This window comes from Lethenteron reissneri, chromosome 16, assembly GCF_015708825.2.
Source record: "Lethenteron reissneri isolate LAM-NWPU_2019-01 chromosome 16, ASM1570882v1, whole genome shotgun sequence".
Taxonomy (NCBI): domain Eukaryota; kingdom Metazoa; phylum Chordata; class Hyperoartia; order Petromyzontiformes; family Petromyzontidae; genus Lethenteron; species Lethenteron reissneri.
The window spans coordinates 14,744,080-14,766,165 of NC_083794.1; the positions used below are offsets into that span (position 1 = coordinate 14,744,080).

The following is a 22,086-nucleotide window of genomic DNA, read 5'->3' on the forward strand; positions in this document are numbered from 1 at the left end:
CCCCCACCCTTACCCCCACACACCACTGAGCTACCCACCCCATTCCCCACCCTTACACCCCCCACACCACTGAGCTACCCACCCCAGCCCCCACCCCCAGCCCCCACCCTTACCCCCACACACCACTCAGCTACCCACCCCCAGCCTCCACTCAGCTCGCCCAGTCACCGGTCCCTCACCTCGCCCCTCACACCTGCACGTGGAGAGACACCACGTGCCCCACGTGGCCAATCGTCTCGGTTCAGTAGAAGCGGCCGTTAGACAAATACTGGAACCCCATTCACCCACAGAGAGAACGATTTTGTGAATCGCGGCGATTCCCATTCTACAATTGACTCTATTATTTCGTGTGTGTGAATAGTGGTGATCCGTTACATACGCAGAGACCCATCGGCTCTCACGGAGAGACCCATAAACTGACACAGGGACCCATAGACGAACAAAGAAACCCATCGACTTGCACAGAGATCCATAGACTTGCAATATCAACCTACGACTAACTGCAACGTCCTCTGTGACATGGATACACCCAGCCGCTGTGCACGGTGTGTTGACATGCAGGCGCTTTCAGACGTTGCTCCGATCCACATTGTTACTGCCTTGTGTGACATGAACTCACTCAGAGGTATGCCCGAAGACTCACACAGAGACCTCCACAGACACCCGTAGAAATCTATCGCCTCACACAAAGACGCCCACAGCCTTGCACAGCCACAGACGCACACAGAGACCCAATCACTTGAAGACACTCGCACATGAGACTCGTCACAGCGTACACCACGATGCTCCCGAGAAAATAAAAACGCATTGTGTTCAGCATCGTCATGAGCTGCAGTCGCTACTCAGACGGCTCTGTACACACACCGCCGCATTGCATTCTCATTGTTCCGCGTTTGCCTCCCAGCGGCTTCGTGGTGATGATGGGGGGGCGAGGTTCGTGGTGGGGTTTCTGGGGGAAGGAGCGAGCAGAGTGGCGGGGGAGGTCGGGGTGTGGTTGGCGGTCGCCTCGCGAGGGCTGGGCACCCGGGTTGGACTCCGGGGCGAGGTTCCACGCCCGCCTGGGAACGCGACTCTCGCGGCCGGCGTTGCGACCCGCACCTGGGACGCGGTTTCCTGCTCTGCGGCTGCGTGACCCCATCCGAGCTGGGGGTGACACGGGGCGAGGTGGAATCAGAACGAAACCACCCCCACCTCCCTCCCTCCCTCCCTCTCCCATGGGAGCCCACGCACTCACGCACGTACTGTTGTTACCTTCACACTTAATGACACACAATAATGACACACACAATGATGACAAAGATCCCCCTTATAACCTGAGCAGACTGTTGGGGCAAGTGCTGTTAGAAAGCACCTATGAAGGCCGGCGCACGAGCACATATAAAAAAAACATAATTTTCAGCACGTATGTCATCAAAGGTCCTCTTAATTACGAGGTTGGCGAGTTGGGGTTCAAGTTGAAACTTCTTGACGAGGTGAGAACTCGTGAGACCACGCAGGATCGTCTCGTTTTGCAAGGATGACCGGGCTGCAGTAACTGGCCAGGGATGGTGTCGTGCGTCTGTACATCACTGAAAGTTGATTCTTTCTAGCCAATGATGATGGTGGTGGTGGTGGCGATGGTATACCAATCATCGGGCGCGTGCGGCGTGTCCTTACGTAGGCGCCGTTTTGGGCGGTTGTGCCGTGCTGCCCCCACCCTCTCCTCGCCCGCAACCCCTGCCTGCTTCTACCAGCCATGTGTAGTGCACAGAAACAAAACACCCCGCAGCCCAGAGCCAGCAGCCCACAGCCAGCTGCTCAGGGCTATTTTGACGCTAATTACTCCGCTCGCTGAGCCGAGTCGGCTTAATGGGTGGTGGGGGTGTGTGGGAGGTGCGGGGGGGGTGTGTGCGAGGTGTGGGGGGGTGGGGTGTGTGGGGGTGGGTGTGGGGGTGGTGTGTGGGAGGTGCGGGAGAGTGCGGGTTTGTGGGGGTGTGGGGGAGTGGGGGGTGTGGGGGGGGTGGTGTGGGGGTGGTGTGGGGGTGGTGTGTGGGAGGTGTGGGAGAGTGGGGTGTGTGGGAGGGTGGGGGTGCGTGGGAGGTGTGGGGGGGGGGTGCGTGGGAGGTGTGGGAGAGTGGGGGTGTGTGGGAGGTGTGGGGGGGGGTGCGTGGGAGGTGTAGGGGTGCGGGGGGGGGTGTGTGCATGCGTGGGGCGAGCAGACACACATCAGCACGCACAGACAAAGATCCCCCGTAGAGCTCCAACAGGCCGTTGGGGCAAGTGCTGCTCGAGAGTGGCGCCTATGAAGGCCGGCACGGCACGCGAGGGGGTGGGGCGGCCAGAACCACGCCCGACCGCTTTTGTCTCCCTCGTGGCGACGTTGACACATCGCGTGCCAGGTGCTCATTTGAGGCTGAACAGAGCCAAGGGAATCCCAGGACCGGTTCACAAAATCGTCACTGGGTGTTTGGTGGCCGCGAGCGGGAATCGAATTCTGGCCGCCGGGATCGTAGCGCAGCTCGCTAACCGCTCCGCCACCGCTCCCCTACGCAGCCGCACAACACCCGCACAACACGCGCACCCGCACAACACGCGCACCTGCTCGTGTCACGAGGAGCCACTGCGATAGCGCCACTAATTCACTTATCCGGTTTCAAACGGGCGGTGTGTGGCAGTCTTCTGTCCAGAATGCGTTCATTTCCCACCCCCGTGTTCCGATTGCGAGGGCTGCCGATACGAACTCGGCCCCGAGCTTGACCGGCTGAGTTCGATTCCCGGCCACGGCTAACATCAGTGGCTCTTCTTCGCAGCACAAAGAGGTGGAATATGGAGAGGAGCCTCTATATGTGTTGAGTCATTGCCCAAAACGTCGCCCATTACAAAAAAATGTCCTTTTAAGGAGACAAAATATGTTTGACAAACGTCTTAATTGGTTGTATTTTGTAGGACAACCACTGCTGGACAAAGTGGCACTCAATTTATCAACCCCGGTGGGATGATGGGCTGGGTCAAATCCCTCTCCCTCCCATGCCAAGCCCAACCCGGATATAAACCCGAATCCTTCGCTCTCCGGCTGAGCCACGTGGACGAGCCGAGTTGGAACCCCCCGCGGCGATGGCCATGGCACTGCCACTAGGATGGAGTCGGCGCTGTCACCAGAGAGGTTGACTCACAGAGCGGGGGGGGGGGGGGGGGAGTTCAACTCGGGGTCGAGTGTCGGCTCAAGTTCACCCCACGGTGACGAGTTAAAGAGTCAACATTCATCATCGTCGTCAGTTACCACCACCACAAACGTTATCATCCTCATCACCACCACTACCACCATCATCATTATCATAACCAACAACATCACCATCATCAGCTACCCATCTTCAAATCATTCGGTGCTGCGACTGCGTTGGCAGTGGTACACAAAGCCCTCGCCTCCCCTCCAGCTTGGACCAGGCCTAGCCCAACCACTACCCCCCTAGCACGATCCCTACTACTACTACCACCCCAAACACTATCACTACCACGACCCCTAACACCAACCACTACCACGATCCCAACCACGATTAACTACCACTACCACACTACCACTATCCCTACACCAACCACTATCACACTACCACTACCCCAACCAAAACTACTATCAACTACCACTACCCCTACCATTATCACACTACCACGAACCCCTACACCAACCACTATCACACTACCCCCTATCACCACCCCATGCCCCTCCTTAACCATTCCTACCTGTTCTCCGAACTGCCATCATAACTACACAAACACTTTTAATAATAACAACCCGAACTCTTTGTTATCTCAACCACGATCATCTAATGTCCAAATTGTATCATTTTTGCAAAGCACCTAGAAATACGGTGCTGCTATGCTAATCTAAGATATCAGATACGAGACAAGCTCCCCTCTCGAATGCGTGGTGGGTTTTCTCCAGCAAGGCACTGAGAAGCATTGTCGAAAGGAATTGGCCAAATATCCACCAGATGACAGGAACCTCCCAAAGGTGGAGCCTTGAGACTCAACCGGCGGCATTCCTGGGATGATCGCCGCAGCCCTCGACGCCAAGATCACCGTTCCACCGCGGGACGCCGCGGCGTCTCTGCCTCGCCCGTGCGATGGCCACAGTTGGATTCCAACAGCCCCAGGGGTTTACGCTTCCTGCTGTTCCACGAACAGACCTCCCGTCCCAAGGCAGCCACCCGGCACACAACGTCCACCGTACTCGCTCGTTGTGGCTATAGCTGCTTTAGCTGGCGTGGCCACGTGGCCCTTACTCTTGTCTGCAAGCGACCCGCAGACGTGCACAAGTGAGAAACCATGGCCTCTACAGTGACCTAGACCGTGGGAAATGATGACCCGATGAAAGGCGTGTCGGTGCTACAGGTGGAGCCCCCAGGTAAACTCTGGCTCAGTAGCGCCTTGATATTATCGGGCTAGCAGCGAACACCTTGAGTCGGGACACATGTGGAGATGGTGGAAGTGTGGCCCAGGCAGATATCCAGACAGGTGTCTGAGCAACTAGCTAGCAGTACAAACCAAATACAAAAAAGTGTGTATTATATAACGACAAAGATCCACCTTTAGGCCTTAACAGACTTTTTGTGGCAAGTGCTGTTAGCGAGCACCTATGAAGGCTGGCACGGCACACGAGGGGGTGGGTGGCCAGCAGCACCACTGACCGCGATGCAGTGACCAACCCCCAACCCCCGCCCCAAAACCGAGTGACGAATTTCCCAACTCGGCGTTACCGGGGCGAGAGAAAGGTTCTCACAGCCAGCGGGCGGGCACGGGAGGTGAGACCCAGAGGGGGGCAGTTTCAGGAAACAGGCAGCCTCGTCGAGATAACGCAGAGCCCCATGTGGCTCGTGAGCGCGTTTCGCCCGCCCGATTCACAGTTGGATATGCGTGGGGCGGCGCAATGGTTTTGCCTGTGGTTTGCACCCTGCACGCTACACCACGTTACCAACCTGCCGACCTGACATTTGATTCCTGGCAAAGGCTAACTCAAATAACCATGCGACTAAATTAGAAACGAAAAAGTTTTGCTGGCTGGCTGAAGGCAGACGTCCGAATAATCACCGATTAAAACAACATTATACGATAACATTGTACAGCCTTAAAAGTGAAACAAACAATTATACACGTAACAGGAGACGTTTCGGGCAATGGCCCATCTTCATAGCACGTTTGCTTAAGAGGGCCATGATGCGGTGGCCCAGTGGTAGTGTTGTGTTCGCCGCTTGTTGTGGAGGTTCTCGGTCCGAATCCACCAGGCCGCCCTGATTAATACTGCGGTGCGTGCTAATTTTTTAAACGCCAAGCGTCGTCCGCTTCAAGGTCGACGTTAGAGATTCCCGTGATGTCATTGGCAAGAGTTGGCCATCGTGCGCCGGCAAATTAATTATTCAATTGGAATTTAGATGGCACCCCCCAACCCTACTGTGAAAACCTGGCAGGACCCTCATCAAACAGAGGCCATGAGACTCGGCGAGGCTTTCCCGAGTGAACAATGAAAAACGATATATCTGAACTGGCTTCCGCTAGCCTTACAAACTCAATTACCCGTGTAAAACAGTAGCACTGGGAAGACAAAGGCGGCCGGGGGCAGCGTTGGCACCAGAACAGCTGCTCACTAACAACAGCGCCTGTGCCAACGGTCTCCACTGGACAACAACCACAAGGTGAACCTCAGTGACCCCCACAGTGACCCCCAGTGACCCCCACAGTAAGGGGGTGAGAGGGCCTACTTCATCCAGCAGTGGATCGAAGAGTGCATTCATTTCATAGTTCGCATCACTTTGGTACTGCCGACATGGATTTGCCCTCTTGACGACCGTAAAAAAAATATTGGTGACATTATTCAGAACGGCAAAAACGATGGCAGTCATCAGGACAGCAAAGGTGATGCACCGAGACAAAATAAACAACGATCCAACTCCTCTCACGCACTGCTGCTGTTGGCGAATGCCATTCCATTCCCTCGCCACCCCTTAACCCCCCACCCTCCACCCTTATTTCACCAGAATTTTTGGCAACATCTCTGGCACTAACGGTGTGAGCCACCAACATTGTTTTCGAGATGATAAGTCGACCACAACATCTCCCCCAGCTCTCATGCGCGGAGCGGTGCGGTGCCACTCCTTTTTCCTGGGGCAAGTGGAGGACATTCCACATTCCCAGGACGGCGAGCTGACCTTACTCTACAATTACACTTCATAGAAATTATAAATCGCCATGATAGTTCCCCACGACCAACTTTACAATTTTAATTCAATGGAAAATTCCACATTCCCATGACGGTGCCCCGAGTGGCTTCACCGTTTTAATTAGCGAGTGGCCGTCGCGGCGCGTGCTGCTTATGGATGACGCCGTTCAGCGTTGTGCAACCCACGGCGGAGCCGGCGTGTTGATGCGCGTTCGCGTCTGTCCCCAACTCGGCCCTTTCCTGGAAAATCACTCCACACCCAATCTCCACCCTCCCCACACCCCTCTCTCCCCGCTTTCCACTCCCCACCACCGCCAGCAACACACATATACACGCACAGCCCTCTCTGCGGCCACATCAGCCTTGGCATGCGAGCGAGTCAGCAAGAACTGGTCGGCGCCTGCCTTGCGAGAATACAAGGTCCCCCTTCTCTTCTCTCTCCCCCCCCCCCGCCTCTCTTCTCCTCCCCGTTCTCGCCACGCTCAGACAAACAGGGGCTCCTTCACATCGCCAGAGTGGCCGCGCCCCGGCCCCGGGAAACTCGGCTTCACCCGTGGCAGCTCGGGGCTGCTGCCAGGCCAACGTGGAGTGCAGCGTGACCGCGCGTGTCTGTCTGTCTACTCACCCCCCCCACCCAAACCCCGTCTCTCTCAGCTTTCACCACCCCACCACCCACTTACCCCTCCCCCTTCACATTATCATTCTAAATCAGCCTCTAGCAATTCACTGCTGGATGAAGACGTGAAGGACATATCATCATCGTCGTCGTCACGGTCTTTATCCATCAGTGGATTAAGCATGATTAATGATGATGTTGTGAATGAAAGGTAGGTGGGGCTCGGCCTCAAGGACAACTAAACAGATAGGCACATCACCACATCGCCACCACCATCATCAGCCAGGGTCCATCCACTGCTGGATGAAGGTCTCCCCCCCAAGGCGCTGCCAACTGCTAAGACCCTGTGATGCAACCATCGCAAGGTCGTGAACAAACAATAAGCCACACAAATTAATAAATAACACTTCCACACAATCGACAATAACAAGTGTGTGTGTGTGGACTTGACAATTTTTTTTTAAAATGAGCGACGTTTCGAGTAATTGTTCTTTTTCGTTTTAATCGTTGAAATGGTTCATTTATTTGCTTCTATAATAAACAACGACGTATCAAGACTCCGATGTCAGGTGGGGCTCTGGGTTTCTACGATATGTCTGTCCAGTCCCTTTCCGAGAAGTGAATGCAAACCCGCCACACTTCACCGTTGTAAATTCATCAGCTGCTCGACTCGACTTGGAACACAAGGTCAAAGTTTAAGTACAGCCAGCGGGCCATGCAGTGTGCGAGAGGGGTGGGGTCAGCTGTCTCGCGACAATTGCATTTGCTATGGGCGGAGGGCGGGAGGGTACGATGGATAGATGGATGGTTGGGGGGGGGGTCTTAAAATCCCCGCGAGGCGAGAGCCACGTGGAGAGAGAGAGACAGCTTGGAGCAGCAGCAGCAGCAGCTGTGCCTCTGTTGCTCCCTGTGAGCCTGGACTCGAACGCATCTATCTGTACCTGTGGCATCTGTGCACGAGCGGGTGATTTGCATGGAGAAGGGCGAGCGTCGCTGTTTTGCCTACGAGTACTGAAGGATGCGTACCCGGTATGCACATTGCACCAACAACGACCCCCCCCCCCTTCCACACCCACCCCACCCCCTCGCCCTCCCACTCCACCCTCCACACCCCAGCACCCGTCCCCAATCACGCACAACCAAACACTCCACCCTCTCGCTCCCCCACCCCCCTCTCTCTCTCACAACCACGAGTCTAACGTGTGTTTGTCCGTATCTGCGGACCTCTCTCTTTGTGTTGCTCATGCAGTCTCTGTCTCTGCGTTTCTCTCTTGATGAAACAGTGTGAGCGTCTGTGGCTCTGTTTCTCAGTGCGTGTCTGTCTGCAATTGTCGCTCTCTCAGTGCGCGCCGAGAACTCTCGCTGGGTCCGCGGCTCTGTGTGTTTCTTCACCGCCACAGTCTCTCTGTAGGGAGACTGGGTCCCTCTAAATGTACCCATCTCTCTGCGTCTCTCGTTCGTTCTCTCCACGTGTCCGAGTCTGTATAGTGCCTCTGTGAGCGTCTCTCTCTCTCTGCCTCGCTGCTCGCTCTACCTTCATCTCGGTTTAGTTTCGGTTGTTGCCTCTTCCTCTCTCTTTCGCTCCCCTCCCGTGACTCCGTCTCAATGTCTCCTTAGTTGCCAAACGTCTCCTCCCTTGGCCCTGGGTGGTGTAAGGAGTGGAGGTGGGGGAGGGATAGGCTGGGAGGGAGGGGCGCGGGGGGGGCTGCTGGAGAATGCTGGACAGAGGCGCGTCTGTGTGGGGGGCGATCCAGAGCCACATTCCCAAGATCCGACTTAGGATCGGCGTTAAAACCAAAGGCGGCCTCCCCCACCCACCCACCAACCCACCCACCAACCCCCTCCGCCACCCACCAACCCCCACCCACCAACCTTCTCCCCCACCCACCAACCTCCTCCCCCACCCACCAACCTCCTCCTCCTCCCCCCCCACCCACCAACCTCCTCCCCCACCCACCAACCTCCTCCCCCACCCACCAACCTCCTCCTCCACCCACCAACCTCCTCCCCCACCCAACAACCCTCACCACACTGAACTTGGCAGTGACCACCACCACCCCCCCCCCTTTCCACAGCAACGCCATCCGATAATGCGCGCGCACACAAACACACGCGCGGAGACACGCACACACACAGACACACACGCACTCGCACAACAAAGGTACACACACGCTCACGGTCAGTCGCCACGCACGGTCGCACACATACACTCAGTCGCACCGCCACGCGTGGTCGTCACGCAACACGCTGACGCACGGACACACACGGGGCAAAGATCCCCGTGTAGCCTGCACACACTGTCGGGGCAAGTGCTGTGAGCGAGTGGCACCTACGAAGGCCGGCACGGCGCAAGAAGGGCGGGGGCCTTCGCCCTCTTCGCTCCCTTCTCGTGCGAACGAACACGCTGCACTTGTATCCTCATTGTTAAGGAATTGTCGCCGAATGAATCTCGCCACTGATGTTAGCCGGGCATGTAGCACAGCGAGCTAAGCACCACACTACCGCTCCCCACTACACACAAACTCTCATACAATAACGCATCAATACAACAACAACCGCCGTTCGCTAATAAGTGGTAGTAATGTCCCCACGGCGTTTGTTCTGACAAAACACAAACACCCACCCACTACGACAAAGATCCCCCGTATAGCCTGTAACAGATTGGGGGCAAGTGCTGTTAGCGAGCACCTATGAAGGCTGGAACGGCACACGAGGGGGTGGGTGGCCAACACCACGCACTGCCGCCTTCGTCTCCCTACTGGCGATGTTTACACACTGCGCCAGGTACTCATTTGAGGCAGAGTCGACCTAGGGGAGGCGCAGGATCGGTTCCGATGATCGTCACTGGTGTTGGCCGTGAGCTTGGAATCGAACCCGGCTCCACTACCGCTCCCCACTCACACACAGACACAAAGAAACACACACCCACTAAAACACTCACACCAGGAGGAGGAGTGAGTTCACAACAGCGGCGCCAGCACCGACTGGGCAACTGAAACGGGAGTCGAACTCGGGTCGGTGCGGGTCGCAAATCGCCTTCGCGTGCGAGCGAGCGCCGATGCGTACGTGACCGGCGGAGGTGATTCAACCACTCCCCGCTCTCGGAACTCGCCTCCCCCGCCCTCGCCCCTATCCACACCCACCCACCCTCATCCTCCCCCCACTACCCCCCTCCCGCCCTCGCCCCTATCCACACCCACCCACCCACCCTCATCCTCCCCCCACTACCCCCCTCCCGCCCGCTCCCACCGGCGCCTCCAAAACACGAGGTATTTACCCCGATTCTTAGAAATGAAAGGTCGCGCGCATCCTTGGAGAGCGGAATGTGGAGGCTACGGTGCTCCGGGGATAAACAGCGAAACGTGCGCTCGGCCACACGGGGCCACTCCCTTCCCCCTCCCCACCTCCCCAATACCCTCTCGACCCCCCAATTTTCCTCGACTCTCCCACGACCTACCCCCCTCCCGTGCCCTGTGACCTCGACTAATCCATCAACACCAGCGATGTTGGAACATCGGGGCACAGAGGTGACGAGATGTGAAGAAGAGGGGGGGGGGTGTGAAGAAGCGAGGAGGTGCCGTGAACTTCAACTCGTGGCCCGCGTGTCGCCCATGGAGGCTCTCGCAGCCACCCATTACTTGAGCCAACATGAAACCAGCATGGGCTTGACGTGGCTGTGAGAGCCGCGGATCCAAGCAGACAGCGAGATTGCGTGGGTTGCGGTGGGTGGCAGAGAGATGGCAGTACAGAGAGTAGGTCCGTGGAGGATTCCACTCCGTGGTTGGATACCTCTGCGCGCGAGCCCCTGAATTTGCACCGGGGTGATGTTTCACGGGTGTCCCGGTTCTCTAATTTACTTTCCCCAGCCAAAGCAACACAGCTCGTTATTTACAACAGGAACTGACCAAACATCCGAATGTTTGTGGGGAACCTTGAGACTTCGCAAGGATGTTCTAGAAACACCTCCCCCTCCTCTCCCTTTCTCCGAGAGCCACCTCCTTTCTCAAAGACGTCGGCGATCGTGGCCTCCCTTCCAGCTGTGATGTTTACTCAACTATTCAGAAATCTGATTCTCCTCCCAGTTGCATCAAATCGTTCTCATTGTTCACGGAACCAAATTCGCCGGCTTCCCCAGCTCCTTGTGGTACCCAGTCAGAACAACATTCATACTCGGTCTCGTCACGTGTCCGAGAAATCTAACCCGACCGTTCTCAAATTATTCTCATTCATGTTCTAGTTGTGTACCCTGCTGCTATCCGTAACGCATTCATGTCAATCATCGCGTGCCTGTCCATGAAAAGTTTGACATCATCCTCGTTAAAAACCACACGTCTGTTGCTTCGACTTTGTGTAGTTCCCCTACTTTCATGGATATAGTCGTTTTCATTATTATTATTAGTATTCGTTCAGGTAATGGAGTGACACTGGCATTAGACCACGCACACTGTGGAAGGGTCGCGAGTTAAGTGGATTTGTCCGGGAATTGCTGATGGGTTCGTGGAGTCCCGGTGCCACATGGAGCGTGGTTGTTACAAACGCTGGACACTGGCACGTGCTGTCCATAAACACGTTGCTGGCCGACAACAAGAGTCAAACATCCTAAATTGGCATCGTAAAAACTCATATTTAACTAATAGCACTGCCTAAATATGTATATAATAGGTGACGTTCCAAGCAATGGCCCTTCATCATAGCGCATGTAACCCACACACGTCGCCTATTAAGAATGTTCGACCAATGTGTTGTGGCGTCGTTGTTGGTTGTGCTTGTGCACCACTGCCAACGCAGTGGACAGCATCACGAGGCAATTTGATAACTCTATCGTGGAGCGGTGGCGCAGGTGATTCCCGGCCACCACTAACAACAACATCAGCATCATCATCATCATCATCATCGGCCGACTGATGTTATCAGAAAGCGCTGCTGGGCCTCTCGTTTTCAACAACCTCAAGGTGACCAAGCAGTGCCGCGAGGTATGCTACAAAAAAACCCCATCGACCATCAGCCAACAGTCGATGGACAGACACGGAGGGTGTGGGAGGAGGGGCTGTAAGTGATCTTGGCTGTCGCAATCACGCGTCGTGAACACGACAGGCGCGGGCACATTCTCACGTGTAATCACCTTGCACAAAAGAGCAATCACTGTCGACGTGAGCCATTGGCGTGAACGTGGCGGGGGGGGGGGACGCCACAAACACGAGGCGCGTCGACAAATCTATCCGCCGAGAGGCAAACATTTTGTGTGCAGAGATGGTCGATGGTACACAAACAGGCACGCCAGGTGTCTCCGCAGTGGAGAGGGAGACGCGGGTGGCTGGAGGGGGGGGGCAAGGGCAGGGCTGTGGGCTATTGTCAGGACAAACCCCACTGCTCCCCCACCCTCTTGCCCCATGCATCACCGCCCGCAGAATCACCCCCGAGGGAGGGGAGGCCACCGCCCGTGCTGGTTGTGTGGCACGGGCGACCGTGGGAGGTGGAATGCGGCGACGACAAAGACAAAGGGTCTCACAGCACGCGCTGCGCGGGCCGCTGTTTGCGAGCACCGATTGCAGACCGGCACGGCACACGACCTTACCAGCACCACACTTGTCCCCCCCCCCCCACCACCACCACCCCAGTTCGCATTTACAGATACCTGATACTTTTTCTTATAAGACCCAATAAAACTGTCCTGAGCCCAAGACAAATTGAGACGTTCCGTTGGCACGGATGTTCGCCGTGCCTGGGAGGTAAGAACTGCATCACGGACGGGTGGGGGTAGTCGTGGTGGTAGTCGTGGGGGTAGTCGTGGTGGTAGTCGTGGGGGTAGTCGTGGTGGTAGTCGTGGGGGTAGTCGTGGTGGTAGTTGTGGGGGTCCGTGGTGCTGTGGGCCAGAATTGCAAACTCCGCGTGGCGATACGCCGCAGGTTATTTTAGGCGGAGTCGACCTAGGAGGGTGGCGTGGAAGAAAGGGGCCGAGACCCAGCTCAGGTTTTGGAGCTCCACTTGAAGCTGCTGTGCTGGCGACCAGGAAATGAACGTGGTGGTGGTTGTGCTGACGCTCCCATCCATGGCGGTGTCAAGGTTTTTTGGGTGGTTTTTTGTTTGTGGAGAATTCGCACCGACGCTGGATTTGTGTTGCGAGTTCGTCGAACGACGCCACACGGAGCAGATACCCGGAGCGCGCGTCCGCGCGGGTACAGTGAGCGCGGGCACGAGGTCGCGTGGGTAGAGGGCGGCGTGGTTTAGAGGGTGGTGGTGTAGTGGGTGGTGTAGTGGGTGGTGTAGTGGGTGGTGTAGAAGGTAGTTTAGTGTTCAAAGCGGGTTGGGAGAGGATGCTCGTGGGGTGGGTTGTTGCGGGCATGGTGGTGGGGAGTGCTTTGGGCGGTAGTGGGGGGGGGGTAGAGTGGAACGCAGCAGAGTGGTGGTGGTGCGGGCGTGTTAGGGTGGGGTGGGGCGGGGTGCTGAGGTAGGGGGAGGGAGGGAGGGGGGGCGGCAAGGGGGTATCGGCTCTTTGCGGTGGGGGCAGCGGCCAGCGGGTCCCCGGCGTGACCCCGGCGTGACCCCGGTGCCCTCGCTCTGTGCCACCCGCGTGACGCACGCGGCCAGGAACAGCGGGGGGGGGGGGGGGGATCGCACACACAGACAAAAATCCCCCGTGTAGCCTTAACAGACTGTTGGGACAAGTGCTGTTAGCGAGCACCTGTGAAGCCCGACACGGCACACGAGGGGATGTGTGTTCTCCACATAGACACACATATACACACACACACGTGTGTGTGTAGATGTGTTCTCCACATAGACACATCAACACGTATGTGTGTGTGTGTTTCGAGGGTGTCGAGGCTTAGTGGGGGGTCGGGGGGGTGATGTGGGGAGCGGTAGTGTAGCGGTTAGCGCTATGAACCCGGCCAACACCGGTGACGACTATCTGAACCGGTCCTGGGCCTCCTCTAGGTCGACTCAGCCTCAAACGAGCACCTGTTGCAGTGTGTAAACTTCGCCACGAGGGAGACGAAGGCGACCGGGCGTGGTGCTGGCCCCCCAAGCCCCTCGTGTGCCGTGCCGGCCACCTGAGGTGCCCGCTAACAGCACTTGCCGCAACCGTATGTACAGGCTACACGGATGATCTTTGTATACATATATGTTGCGTGTCACATATGCACACACACACAGACGCGTGTGGGTGGAGTTTGCATATGTACACATATGCATGCGCATACCCTACGCACGTGCTATAAAGAAGGGTCGATTGCCCGAAACGTCGCCTATTTTATATTTGTTCCGTTCAAGGGCCACAGCGTTGTTGTTTTTGATAAGAAACATGTTGAAGATTATTGTTGTTGTTGCTGCTGTTTGTGCACCACTGCCAATGCAACAGAAGCATCACCAAACAAAGTGAGGGCACACAATCCACCTCGCTTCCGGAACCTCGGCAAACGTGGTGTAAATTCCATTTTCCTATGGCGAGGGTGAGGTCAGCCCATCCGTATCGGAAACCGCTGTAGGCTCTCGACAAATCAGTGCTCAAATAATAATTCACGTACAGCCACTTTGGTGAAGCCACTGCTCCATTAACACCCCCCTTCCCTCCCGATATAGAGGGCTGATTGACCATACTTCACCACACACGGCGCGTCTAACGCACGAACACCGGGGGGCGATCCGTCCACGTGGATTTGTTTCCATCCTCTCGGCAGGTCGCCCGGTGACGGCTCAAAGATCCGGGAACAAACACTCCCCCCTCCCTCCCCTCCATCTCCCTCCCCTCCATCTCCCTCCCCTCCATCTCCCTCCCCTCCATCTCCCTCCCCTCCATCTCCCTCCCCTCCATCTCCCTCCCCTCCATCTCCCTCCCCTCCATCTCCCTCCCCTCCATCTCCCTCCCCTCCATCTCCCTCCCCTCCATCTCCCTCCCCTCCATCTCCCTCCCCTCCATCTCCCTCCCCTCCATCTCCCTCCCCTCCATCTCCCTCCCCTCCATCTCCCTCCCCTCCATCTCCCTCCCCTCCATCTCCCTCCCCTCCATCTCCCTCCCCTCCATCTCCCTCCCCTCCATCTCCCTCCCCTCCATCTCCCTCCCCTCCATCTCCCTCCCCTCCATCTCCCTCCCCTCCATCTCCCTCCCCTCCATCTCCCTCCCCTCCATCTCCCTCCCCTCCATCTCCCTCCCCTCCATCTCCCTCCCCTCCATCTCCCTCCCCTCCATCTCCCTCCCCTCCATCTCCCTCCCCTCCATCTCCCTGCCTCCATCTCCCTCCCCTCCATCTCCCTCCCCTCCATCTCCCTCCCCTCCATCTCCCTCCCCTCCATCTCCCTGCCCTCCATCTCCCTCCCCTCCATCTCCCTCCCCTCCATCTCCCTCTCCTCCATCTCCCTCCACTCAACGCGAGTATTTCACAACGGGCTGGATGAGTCGAATACTTCTAGGAAGATGACGCTGATCGAGGTACAAACGATGACTGTTCATAGCCACAGGCGGACAACAGCCCTGCCAGGATCGTCACCAGACATACCAGATATGTTTGAAGATTATTCAGTCGAAAAAAACTGTGTCATTAGTGAGGGGTGTGTGTTGCACCCAGCAGCAACTATTATGTAACTACTCGCATGACTTTTTACAATTTTTTTTACAAAACTGGTTACATCTCCGATGTAATTACAGTATTACAGTATTATCATTATCATGCCCCACTGTCTAAACAAATCCAGTCAACTCTGACTATCCACCCTACCTCTCTACTGGCCTCTATTTACGTGATATGGATTAGAACCGTTGCCTAAAACGTCGCCTATTATTAATTTATATTTAAGGCCACACACATAGTGCTGTTGTTATTGACGAATGGGTTTATTTGATGTTGTAACTTGTGCACGAGTGCCAACGCAGCAGCACCACCAAATAATTTATTTAATCCAAAGAAATTCATTCGCCGTTTCTATGGCCTCTTCTATATGTTCTGAAGAAGGGGCATTGCCCGAAACGTCGCCGCAGTGCTGTTGACTTGCCGTGCACTTTGTTTTGCCAAGCCAGAGCCCGCTGAGCAACACCCACTGACTGGCTCGCTACGATTCACTCGCCCGAAGCGTTTCAAATTCCCACCGCTGTGTGTCCATGCCTATGACGGGGGTCTCTCGCTCGATGCCCGCTGATGGATCTCCATGATATTCACCACGAGGCCACTCCAGGAACTTCCAAATGGCTCACTCACTCACGAGCCTCAACACGGCCGTGTGCATGTGGACGTTATTGGTTGGGTGGTGGAGGTGCGGGGGGAGTGGGGGTTGACTGGGAGAGGGGGGTCGGGGTTAAACGCATCCCTCATCATCTCTCCAGAGGCGATCAAAATAAAAACACCACTTCGTGCGTTGGCGAGAACCAACAGTTGTTTTCCTATGGATATTTGACTCGCTCCACCATCCCCTTCCCGCCATAGGCACGAGACATTTCCATCACTGACTCAAATGCCAAATTACGAGCACCGCATCGAGAACATGCTCATTCGTGCGAGAAAATAGACTTTGAAAAAAACCCAAAACTGAATCGTTTGATGGACTCACCACGGCCGCCAAGTAGTGGCATCAGCGAGCAGGCATCGTCGGCGTCACAGCCGCTGCGTGAGCGCCCCAGGGTCTGCGTGAGCGCCCCAGGGTCTGCGTGCGCGCCCCAGGGTCTGCGTGCGCGCCCCAGGGTCTGCGTGAGCGCCCCAGGGTCTGCGTGAGCGCCCCAGGGTCTGCGTGAGCGCCCCAGGGTCTGCGTGAGCAATGAAGGGCCCAATCAATAAACAACGAGCGGCGGGAGCCGTGGGAACCCCGCGCCGGTGCCAGCCTTGGGAGTGGGCATATGATGTGGGTAGGTGGATCACGCAGACAAGAGATTGCCAGCCGTGACCGAGGCTTCCCTGAAGAATCTCGCCAGCTCCGCGATGGTGGTCTGCCCAAACAGTGGGTTTGTTGACCCGTCTGTAAGGACCTTTACGCGTTGCGGGCGTGCTGGTACGCACGCCTGGAGTGAACATATAGGAAGAGGGTTGGTGGATCACGCTTAGATTTATGTGAGGCTTCCCGAAAGAACTCGCTCACCTGCGAGATGGCAGTACAGCAAGTGGGTTTGTTAACCCAGCTGTGTGGACCTTTGTATCCTCTAATGTTGTAATGGGGAATTATCAAAATATTCCAATGTGGCAGGACCCTCAAATGCAATTCTTGAGACTCACTCACAGCTTTGTTGTGGCATGCTTCCTAGTTGTCCCACGTGGTGGTCAGTGGACTACATTGTTGTACCGTACTTCTATGCTACCCCCCCCCCCCCACCTCCTCGCACAAGCCGCATGGCGCGAGGTCGTCATCTAGCAGTGGATTCACAAAAGGACAACGCGCCTTGTACTGTGCGTTTGCGTCACGTGACGCCCTGGCCTCCCGCGCATCGAAACGAGCTGCAGCATCGCACAGGATATGCCGGTCAAGATTATTTATTTAAGTTATTTCCTGCCAACATGAGCATTGAGGCATTGGAGCTCATCTCCTGTTCACAGCCCTGCTGCAGAGCCAATGGAGGAAATTCCACATTCCTATGGCGGGGGCGAATCTCCGCATCGGATAACCGCTGTTGTGACTTCCGCACAACGTGTGATCTGTTTTATCCACCCCAAACGCAAAAGGCGCTGAGACGGAGCAGCCCAACAATGTGTTTGATCAATGCAAATCGTAGGTACAATTGAAAGGAAGAGGCGGAGGTGGTGGTGGTTGAAGTGGTGGGAGGGAGCGGTGGGTGGTGGGGGAGTTGTTAATGAGGGAATGCGGGAAGAGGGGGGGGGGTCTTTAATATGGAGATAAACTGCTGCTGCTGCAGGAGCCCTAATTAGCATTGTGAAGGCGAGAGCTCTCCGTCTCACACAAAGCAGAGACTGCCCTCCCCCCGTAACTATTCAATCCGCTATTGTAATTGAAGGGCGTGGCGAAATTAGATCGGGCGGGTCTCATTATTCTCCATGGGGACGGAACAAAGCTCCCCATTGCATCGTCCCTCTGCGTGCGTATCTCAATATGTATGTAGCGTGTGTGTAGCTGTGTATGTACCTGTGTGTGTACCTGTGTGTATACCTATGTGTGTGTGTGTGTGAGGAGCGGTAGTGTAGCGGTGAGGGCGCTGCGCTACGAGCCTGGCCACAGCCAACACCAGTGATGATTATCTGAACCGGTCATGGGCCTCCCCTAGGTCGACTCAGTCTCAAATGAGTACCTGGTGCGGTGTTTAAACATCCCCACTGGGGAGAAACCCCCCTCGTGTGCAGTTCTGGCCTCCATAGGTGTTCGCACTTGTCCCAACAGTCTGTTAAGGCTATACGGGGAATCTTTGTCTTGTGTGTGTCTGAATAGCGGTGGAGTAGCGAGTCAGCTGGGTTCCATTCCCGGCTCCTGGTTGACCTCACAGTGGCCAGTGACCTGGGACGGTTCTGGGCCCCCCTAGGCCGTGTGCAAACATCGATACTGGGGAGACAAAGGCGGCTTGGCGTGGTTTCTGGCCGCATCACCCAATTGTTCGCAGTGTCCATCCTTAATAGGCATTCGCGACAAAAAGCCCTTGGCTCCACAGTCCATGTAAGCTACACAAGCGGTCTTTGTATTAATAAGAGCAGTGGTGGTGGTTCGCCAATTCGCCAAACCTAGGTTCGATTCCCGTCCGTGGCATGGCAACGACATGATCAGCTCAGGGGGTGCGGAAATCGATCAAGTGGAGCCCCAATATTTTTTAAAACAAATCGCATGTTTGGTGTCAAGGGGATGGGGGGCAAGGCACCCCTGCCCCCCCACGCTAGTTACGCGACCGATTCCTGTCCAAGGGCAACTTCATTGAACCTGTCCTGAATGCCCCCCCCCCCATGAGGTGTGACTCGATCTTTCACGGCGTGGCGCGTAAAGTTACACACGCCACCGTGATCAGGCTACGACCATAACCGTCCACCTTGTCCGCCAGCCTTTAATAGGTGCTCGCTAAAAGCCTCACCCCAGCCTAAGGACCAAAAAGGGATTTTTTTGCCCTTAGATTGTGCAAAGGGGATCGCGGTAGAATTCATGAAGACTCGTTGGGGAAAGAGACGCGACCACATGCCAATTTACATCGCAGAGTGCAGCAGGAGGACAAGCTGCCGATAGGATACAGGATGTAATAACAGATCCTCCACGCCGCGTATAACGTAAAATAACGTGTTGCTTGATTGAGTCCAGAAGAATAAATGACACAGCAGCTTCGCGTCGCCACTGGCAGCCTTCTGCTGCCTGGGAGCCACTGCGCAGTCCTCCTCCTCCGTGATGACCCTGCGGCTCGAATCATCATTATTCTCACCCCGACACCACAACCCTTGTGTCACGGTGGGCTTCGATCAACAGGCAGACACCGGGCTGGCTACGGCCCTGCCGAGTTTCCCCCATCGGCAGAACGCGGCCAGTGTGACACACACGCCGATGGGTCGCCTGGTCTTATTGGCAAGAGTCCTCCATGATCACAATAAGTCACTCCCCCATTCACATCCCCGTAGCAACACGTGTGTGGTGTGTGTGGTGTGTGTGGTGTATGTGGTGTGTGTGGTGTTTGTGTGTGATGTGTGTGATGTGTGTGGTGTGTGTGGTGTGTGTGGTGTGGTGTGTGGTGTGTGGTGTTTGTGTGTGTGGTGTGTGTGGTGTGTGGTGTGTGGTGTGTGTGTGGTGTGTGTGCTGTGTGTGTGGTGTGTGTGGTTTGTGTATGTGGTGTGTGTGTGTGTGGTGTGGTGTGTGTGGTGTGTGTGGTGTGTGTGGTGTGGTGTGTGTGGTGTGTGTGGTGTGTGGTGGTGTGTGGTGTTTGGTGTGTGTGGTGTGTGGTGTGTGGTGTGTGTGGTGTGTGGTGTGTGTGTGTGTGGTGTGTGGTGTGTGTGGTTTGTGTGGTGTGTGTGGTGTGTGTGGTGTGTGTGGTTTGTGTGGTGTGTGTTGGGTGTGTTGTGTGTGTGGTGTGTGTGGTGTGTGTGGTGTGTGTGGTGTGTGTGGTGTGTGTGGTGTGTGTGGTGTGTGTGGTGTGTGTGGTGTGTGTGGTGTGTGTGGTGTGTGTGGTGTGTGTGGTGTGTGTGGTGTGTGGTGTGTGTGGTGTATGTGTGTGGTGTGTGGTGTGTGTGGCGTGTGTGGTGGTGTGTGTGGTGTGCGCGCGGCCACTAGCAGGTCCTGGACCTCCCCTAGGTCGACTCAGCCTCAATGTGTAAACCTGGCCACGAGGGAGACAAAGGCGGCCGAGCCTGTGCCGTACTGGCCTTCATTGGTAATCGCAACCAGCACTTATTAAGGCTTTAGTCGAGATGTTTGTCTTTGGGGCAGTTTTAAGCCGCGATGTAAGTTTCTGGTTTAAGCAGCAGTAGTTCAAAATTAAATATTGATCTTCTCCGGTTCAAATACGAGTTGTCCCCTTACTCCATCACTTACTAACGTGGTGTTGTTGTGTTCCATAGCAGCGATTGTCGAGGTAATATTCTAATTCGCACACAAATAAAAAGTTCCCGAGTAGCCTCTAACGCTGTTGGGGGGTGGGGGGGGGGGTTGTTAGCGAGCACCTATTAAGTCCAGCACAGCACACGAATGGGCTGGTGAGGCCAGCTACCAGCAAGCTCGCGTCTGCCCAGTGCTGCTCTTTACGCACCAAATACTAATTTCGTAGCTCACCGATTAGCACGGTTGGCTACGTACGGCGCGAAAGAAGTCCAATATACATGAAGGCTGAATCGACAGCTTCCGATATCACGCCGCCACTGATGTGCAGCCGTAGCCGGGTTATCGATTCGTAGCAGGATCGTAGCGGACCGAGCCAACCACTGCGCTCCCATAAGCTGCAGCTGCGTGACAATGAACGGGGCTCACTGCGAGGTCGGCGTGACCCGCTCGTTCAGGTTCGCGCACACAGACGCAGGGACACGCAGGGTGCCCCCAGCCGTGCGTGAGTGCCGGGCGCTCAACATCACCATAACCACCACCACCACCACCAAAGACAAAGATTCCCCGTGTAGCCTTCAACCGACTGTTGGGGCGAGTGCTGTTGGCGAGCGGCACCGCCGAACGCCGGCACATCACAGCAGCCACGTGAGCGCGGAGCCGCACGAGTCGGGAGTCGAACTGCGACGGCGAGACCTTTACACGTGCCGAGATGTTCGGAGTTATGGGGGTTCGGATTGGGAGTCGCCGGGGGTTTCGCATCGGGAGCAGCCGCATCAACGGGGGTCCCCCGATGTACCCCCTTGACCCCCCGAGAGGACGCGCCGGGTCACGCTGCCCTCTTGCCAACAGTGACGGTGACCAGCGAACAACCCTAAACTCCAGCGATCACACCCTCTTATTGATCATCCATCGATAGTGATCACTAAGCAGCGATCATCCTTCCTGAGGGATCGGTCCCACTGCAGGGATCATCGGTGAGAAGCGCGCGCACGTCTGCAGCGTGACGATCACCTCCCGAGAGTGATGCTCACTTGCGTGACTAATGTTTGGAGCGAGAGCATCCGTGTAGAGTCGATCATCCCTCTCTAACGCAATCAGCTGTCGAGCCACCGTCGTTCGTTTCCATGACCAATCTCTGCATCGCTCTCGCCTCGAGGTGTTTGCGCGCCCGGTTCAACTCCAAACGCCGGGTGCCCATCGCTCCCACGCGCGCGCCCTCACACTCTCGTCTGTCACACGCACTCACGGAGCCGACACGGAACCACCACCACCACTCACGCGCCACTCACGCACCACCCAGCACCACTCACCTAATCGCCGCGCGCGACGCTCCAGACTCCTGTCCGAGCGTCTTCTCTCTCGTGGGCGGCTGTGGTGCAAGTCGCTCGAGGTCTTCCCCCTCCTTCTCGCGTGTCTCGGCCCCTGTGTCCTCCTCCACCGCGTCTCCGTGCCGCTGGGCGGGCGGGCGAGCGAGCGAGCGACACGGCGTCTCCCACCGAGCCCCTCCGAGGATGTGAGGGTTGGGACAGCGCGGGGCTGCGTTTGTTCGTGGGAGGAGACGTCACGTGGTCACGCCCAGGGCGTGTGTGTCGTGTGCGTGCGTGAGTGCCGGGGAGGGGCCGCGTCTTCTAAACACACCCAGACGACGGTATATGCCGGGTCTCTTGCCCCACTCATCCACCCCCCACCCACCAGCTCACCCCACGCATGCACCCACCCACCCACCAGCTCACCCCACGCATGCCTGCGCGGCGCATTGGGGGGCAGCGGGCGGTCGGGGGAGGGGCGGCGGTGGGGGTGGGGGAGGAGGGGAGGTGGGAGGATCTGGGCTGGGTGGGGATGGGAGAGG

General features: G+C 56.5%; 1 protein-coding gene across 1 annotated transcript in view; it reads right to left on the bottom strand.

Annotated features, from left to right (window-relative positions):
• Positions 1-21,755, bottom strand: part of LOC133343058 (Krueppel-like factor 12) — a 48,662-nt gene extending 26,907 nt beyond the window's left edge. Inside the window, exon 1 of the mRNA XM_061552516.1 lies at positions 21,548-21,755. The gene's annotated coding sequence lies outside the window, so the exon portion shown is untranslated. The remainder of the gene's footprint in view (positions 1-21,547) is intronic.
• Between the last annotated feature and the right edge of the window lie 331 nt (positions 21,756-22,086).